Consider the following 6,122-nt stretch of genomic DNA (forward strand, 5'->3'; position numbering starts at 1 on the left):
ATTGCAAGGCACCCCTCTATCAAAGAAGGCGACTGGCGAGGCTGTTTAGAGTTGATGAGTTGGAAGAAGCATTAAAGTGCCTTAAAGATGACAAGTCACCCGATCCAAACAGTTTAACCTTGGAGTTTTACAGGACATTTGGGATGTCATGGGCCACGACCTTGTCGACATGGCCAATGAGGCAATGAAGAAAGGCTCCATGTTAGAAGACGTTAATGCAAGGCTCATAAAGCTACTTCCCAAGAAGCCAGACAGGGTCAAGGTAGGAGATTGGCAACCAATTACAATGCTCAATCCGTCCTACAAAATCATTGCCAAGGCAATCACGACCAGGATCAAGGAGATTTGCATGTTGATGGACATCAAGCAGAAAGGCTTCATCAAGGGCAACGATATCTTTGAGAACATTCTTAACATGGCCACAACGGTGGATTACGCCCAAGCTTCAAAACATAAGGTGATTGCCTTCGACCTCCGACTGCATTCGTTGGGACTATTAGCACAAAGTCTTGAGCAAACTAGGGTTCAGCAAGGATTTTGGGGCAATTGTTAGCTACCTATTCAAGAAAGCATCCACAATGCTCTGCATCAACGGAGGGGTAGTTAGGGACTTCGACCTCAAAATTTGTACAATGAAAGCATTGCCAGACTACTAAGGGAAGTTGAGTCTTGCGTGGCTTCCGGTTCGAAATGCAATCGGCACAACATTTCATATTCGCACTGACACAGAAGTTCCCCATAATTTTAAAGACTTGCAAGTCTAGGTGGTGCCAAGAGGCCAAGTCATCCGATACCTAGGAGCTCCCATTGGCATTGATGTCTCTAAGAAGCAAAGGTTTGATAGGATACCATAACACTCAGCAAGAAAGGTATAAGGAGGTGGGCGGACATGTGAAACGACCACAAAGCCGACAAATTGCCCAAGGAGGACATCCAATGCAAATTCCGACTAAATTTAGGCAAAGCAAACCTTCTAAGGGCCGTAATGGATAGGATTCCCCATAACTGGCCTACAAACACTACTAAATCGAAAAAGAAAATAGTGCAGAGGAAGATAGGCAAGAACCAACTCAAGAAAATTGTGTCAAGAACAGAGTACAAAAGGCTAGCTCAAGATGTTCTAGTGAGTACAAAAGGCTAGCTCAAGATGTTCTAGTGATCTCAAATATGAACAAGTGGATGCCAAGGAGACAATTCACTTGGTGGAAAGCCAAGCTCAGAGAAGTTTGGAAGGAGTGTAAAATGGGAAGCAAACTTCCTCTTATGGAAGACTATGCATCAGTGGCTCCACATGAGGGGCAAATTAACCAAAAGGTCCCACGTTGACTCTCAATGAGACAACCATGGAGTTTGTACTCCATCTTTTCTAAATGCCCAATGACGACGAAAGTTTGGCACAACTTGGAGCGTGATGTGTGAGACTAATGTCCAAGTTCAATATTTGTGGCCAATGGAAGGTGCCCCTGGTGGGTGATATAATTGGATTGCCCTGAACTTTGGCTGCCGACTAGGCGTATGTAAGGGCCACATAATCTAGGAGTGTCATAACTCTTAAGTATTCAAGAAAAAGCTTAGGATAAACGGGTAAGAGCAAGCGATTAAGCAATTAGTTGGAGCCAACGTCAAGGACTTTAGTCTAATATTGCCCTTGAAAAAGCCGATTCTCAACAAAGCTTATTTGGAAATACGAGGGTTCTTAACCAAGAATTAGGCTTGCTTGCAACACAAGGTCGCCTCTTTCTCCACTCTAGGCTGATTTTTGTATACATCCTTTTATAAATTGCATGTCGATTATATTTAAAAAAAACCAAATAATCTAATCATGCATATACTTTCATAATGAGATTGATAATATGCTTCCCATCATAATGAGTTTGGATTAATGTCACATGGGCAAGGTTGTGGTATATATTTTAGTGGTTTATATACATTGTCTTAACATTCATTTGATAATATGCTTCCATCATAATGAGTTTGGATTAATGTCACATGGGCAAGGTTGTGGTATATATTTTAGTGGTTTATACACATTGTCTTAACATTCATTTGAATATGTCCTCTAGTACATTTGCCTTTCTAAATTTTACTTTAGCATATTATTAAGGAGATAAACAAACTAGGCCTCATCATTTCGCGTTTCTTGAGAGCTTTTGTTGATTACAAAATTTATCATTTCACTTCTCCTAGCCTATGAATATGTAGTATCTTATTTTTCCTCCTAAAATGGTAGTAAAGCAGACATTTTTTCATGCAAAAGAAAGAGGATACAAATTTTTAAAGGAGATTGGGCTTAAAGACATTTTTGTAATCTAATCTCCAAATATGGCAATTTGAATTTTAGAGATTACAAGTGCAAATTCACAAAAGAGTTTCAATCTTTCACTATATTAATACCTTTAAGGAGGTAGTGCTAACAAACTTGACATTATCCACACTAGAAATATCCACTTCCAATGCTTCAAGCTTTGTAGTGTCAAGCAAACTTTACAAATCCAAGGTAAAGGTAATTTTCTATAGAGCTATATATAATCAGTTTTAAAAGTTACATGTAACTAAATGTAGATTACCAATGATTGCAAGACACAATAAATGTGACAAATTTTCCAATATATTTAACATGGTAAAATTTAAGAGTAGATTAGTGGGCATGACTTGAACAAATAGTTGAATTACCAATGGTTATACAATTTATAAGTAATCTTAGAAATGAAAAAGAAAAAGCCTGCATCACTAAGATTTCCAAGTAGACTCCCTAAACTTGTCCCAAAAAATAATGGAACTGTAAGCCACTATTCTTAAATCCCCCATTGTGGCCTTGACATATGTTGAAAGAGTGATGAAAAGTTTCATAAAATGTCCATAGACTTTAGAGCATCACAAGCTAGAAACAATTTATCCAATGTAGATGGTTAAAAATAATTGTTTCAAATGAAGGTATATACCTAGATGAAAGAACATTCCCAAACTCATCCTCTAAAAACACAACATAGTGCAGTTTCGATCTCATGATAGTCACTCACAAGGTTGAAAACCATAAACTCCATCATGCATAGCAGGAACTAGCTACTATGACATCCCCACTGACGTCATCAGCGCCCAACAGTGGGTGTAGACCAAAGTACAAAAATATGCTCTCACATATAAATCCACACACCCACACATACTTGAGCATCCATTTGTACAAAGTCTTCGTACTGAGTTTCTATCGACACTCAAGAGGTGAAGGGCAGACTCAACCATGATGAAGGCTAGCACTAAAGAGAAGGCTAATCAAAAGGTAGTCCAAAATCTCTTCATTCAAGCTACAACTGCTTGTGAAGTCTAAACATTTTCATTTTAGTCTCTCCCCAACGAGCATCTAAATCTAGATCTAGCTGATAGGGCAACACACCATTTAAGATAGAAAGAATTATCACAATACCAGCAGACCACAACTTGGACGAAAACTTCACGAGGTGAAATTTGCATGTTCGCCAATACTGCAGAAGCATATACCTAGATGAATCCAGGAACATTCCCAAACTCATCCTCTAAAAACACAACATAGTGCAGTTTCAATCTCATGATAGTCACTCACAAGGTTGAAAACCATAAACTCCATCATGCATAGCAAGGACTAGCTACTATGATATCCCCACTGACATCATCAACGCCCAACAGTGGGTGTAGACCATAGTATAAAAATATGCTCTCACACATACAAATCCACACACCCACACATACTTGAGCATCCATTTATACAAAGTCTTCGTACTACGTTTCTATTACCACTCCGGAGGTGAAGGGTAGACTCAGCCATGATGAAGGCTAGCACTAAAGGAGAAGGCTAATCAAAAGGTAGTCCAAAATCTCTTCATTCAAGCTACAACTGCTTGTGAAGTCTAAACATTTTCATTTTAGTCTCCCCAACGAGCATCTAAATCTAAATCTAGCTGATAGGGCAACGCACCATTTAAGATAGAAAGAATTATCACAATACCAACAGGCCGCAACTTGGACGAAAACTTCACGCGGTGAAATTTGCATGTTCGCTAATACGGCAGAAGCATATACTTAGATGAAACCAGGAACATTCCCAAACTCATCCTCTAAAAACAACATAGTGCAGTTTCAATCTCATGATAGTCACTCACAAGGTTGAAAACCATAAACTCCATCATGCATAGCAAGGACTAGCTACTATGACATCCCCATTGACGTCATTAGCGCTCAACAGTGGGTGTAGACCATAGTATAAAAATATGCTCTCACACATACAAATCCACACACCCACACATACTTGAGGATCCATTTATACAAAGTCTTCGTACTGAGTTTCTATTGGCACTTCGGAGGTGAAGGGCAGACTCAACCATGATGAAGGCTAGCACTAAATGTATAGTTAAAAACTTTGCCATTCCAAATGCATCTCTTAAATAATACCTCATCATTGTTCATGATCCGCTATCACATTACTTTTCTTGGCCATAATCAATAAACGAGTAAATTGGTCACTTTTCTATTCCAATGCTTCAACAACTCATTACTTTACGCTAAGGCATAGATGCCCCAATGGCCCAATTCATTGTAAACCTAAATCAACTGCCATTCCATGTAGACCTTAACATAAAAGGGAAAACAAAAATGTTCTTCGACCTTCACATAAAAGGAAAAACAAAAAAATTCTTCCTTTGGACAAGCTCAAACAAGAACCTTTCATGAAGTTGAGGCTAACATTACGCTTGAACTACCAAATTCGGTTTCAACATCAATTAACAAAATCATGTCGATTAACATTACCATGGCAATCGTGCACAATTTTAGAACGCATCAAAATTTTCAATCACAACAAAAGGAAAACCAAGAGCATGATGCTACAAGTACTTAATTGCAACGGAGATGAAATACGTCTAACAACCCCCAAAGAGACAAGCATCTACGACAAGGATTCAAAATGTGCAAGCCCCCAATGCAACAACTTTAGCAGCAGAACCGAGAATGAGCCTCGTTGCTATTTCGGTCTCCCTCTATTCAAAACACATTTGTTTACTTACAAAAGCGCTCCCCTAGTCAATGAATTTTCTGTCCTCCCTTCAACGCAGTAAAAACTCGAGAGCTGAAAATATCTAGGATTCATAATTTCTCCAAGAGGGGTCAAAATACATCCTTCAAAAGTAGGAAGAGTCCAAAACTACCCAACTTCTACAACAGTAAAACACTTATTAAATTTCTCAACAAGGTCTCTAACGGGATTTACAGAGGTAACATACCCACTGCAACAACTGCTTCAGAAGACACAACATTTGTCTGGACTTAAGATTGTCAAGAGCGTACGACAAAATGGCTGAAGTTAAAATTTGCAGCAGAACCATGACACAGAAGAAGCGAACCAAAACAAGCCCACGGCAGCTCGTACGAACAGGTCGAACAGGTGCACAGCGGCTGCAACGAAAGAGGGAAAAAAACGGGGGTAGCGGGGGCACAAGAACTCAGATTCGCCTTCTCTCAGTCATTTCCCAAGGCTCACGAGCAGCTGCTGCGGACCAAGTGCGGGCACGAGGTCCAGGCAAGAGCAGTGCAGCGGAAACGAGGAGTCGAGGAGTTAAAAAAAGAGGCACATCACAGTTCTTGTGAGGAGGGACTCAAGCCGGGGGGGGCGACAAAACCAAGAAGCAAGCCACCAGCGACACGGCCAAGAGATCCCGGGGGAGCTATGTACCTCAATCTGGCGAGCTCTCTGCACACCATCAGAGATCTGGAGAGAGGGGCTCGCGCAGGAAGATCACCGGCCAGCAAGAAGAGGCAAAGAGCTCCCGTCCTTGTTAGTTCTTGCTCGCCTCAGACTTAAACTAATGATACCTCTACTCTCTTTCTGTCTCTCACTTTTATACTACCTTCAAGCTTTCAGGGCATCCGTGGCTGCCTGCTCTTGCGACACCTGTCCACAAACATCCCCCCTTTTCTTTCTTTCTTTCTTTCTTCCTATTGATGAGCACCCGCCCTGGACAAGTGCGCACAGGGTCCACCTGCTCCGTCGGGTCTTCTCCAATCAGCCACCATCAGGGTGCTTTGCCATCCTTCGTCTGCTCCCTCCTGCTTCACTCTTGCTTTGGCTTTCACTTCGGCTTCTCACAGCCATGGTC

The 6,122-nt window shown here is 40.9% G+C and overlaps 1 long non-coding RNA gene across 1 annotated transcript; it reads left to right on the top strand.

The window, feature by feature from the left end:
• Positions 1-2,729: 2,729 nt before the first annotated feature.
• On the top strand, positions 2,730-5,259 carry LOC147889330 (uncharacterized). Its single transcript, XR_015542930.1, has 3 exons — positions 2,730-2,921; positions 4,363-5,063; positions 5,129-5,259. It is a non-coding gene; the product is annotated as an uncharacterized LOC147889330 (long non-coding RNA).
• The last annotated feature ends 863 nt before the right edge of the window (positions 5,260-6,122 follow it).

This window comes from Dipteris shenzhenensis, chromosome 20 (assembly GCF_047967505.1).
Source record: "Dipteris shenzhenensis isolate YYH24624 ecotype China chromosome 20, Dip_SZ_1.0, whole genome shotgun sequence".
NCBI classification, from domain to species: Eukaryota; Viridiplantae; Streptophyta; class Polypodiopsida; order Gleicheniales; family Dipteridaceae; genus Dipteris; species Dipteris shenzhenensis.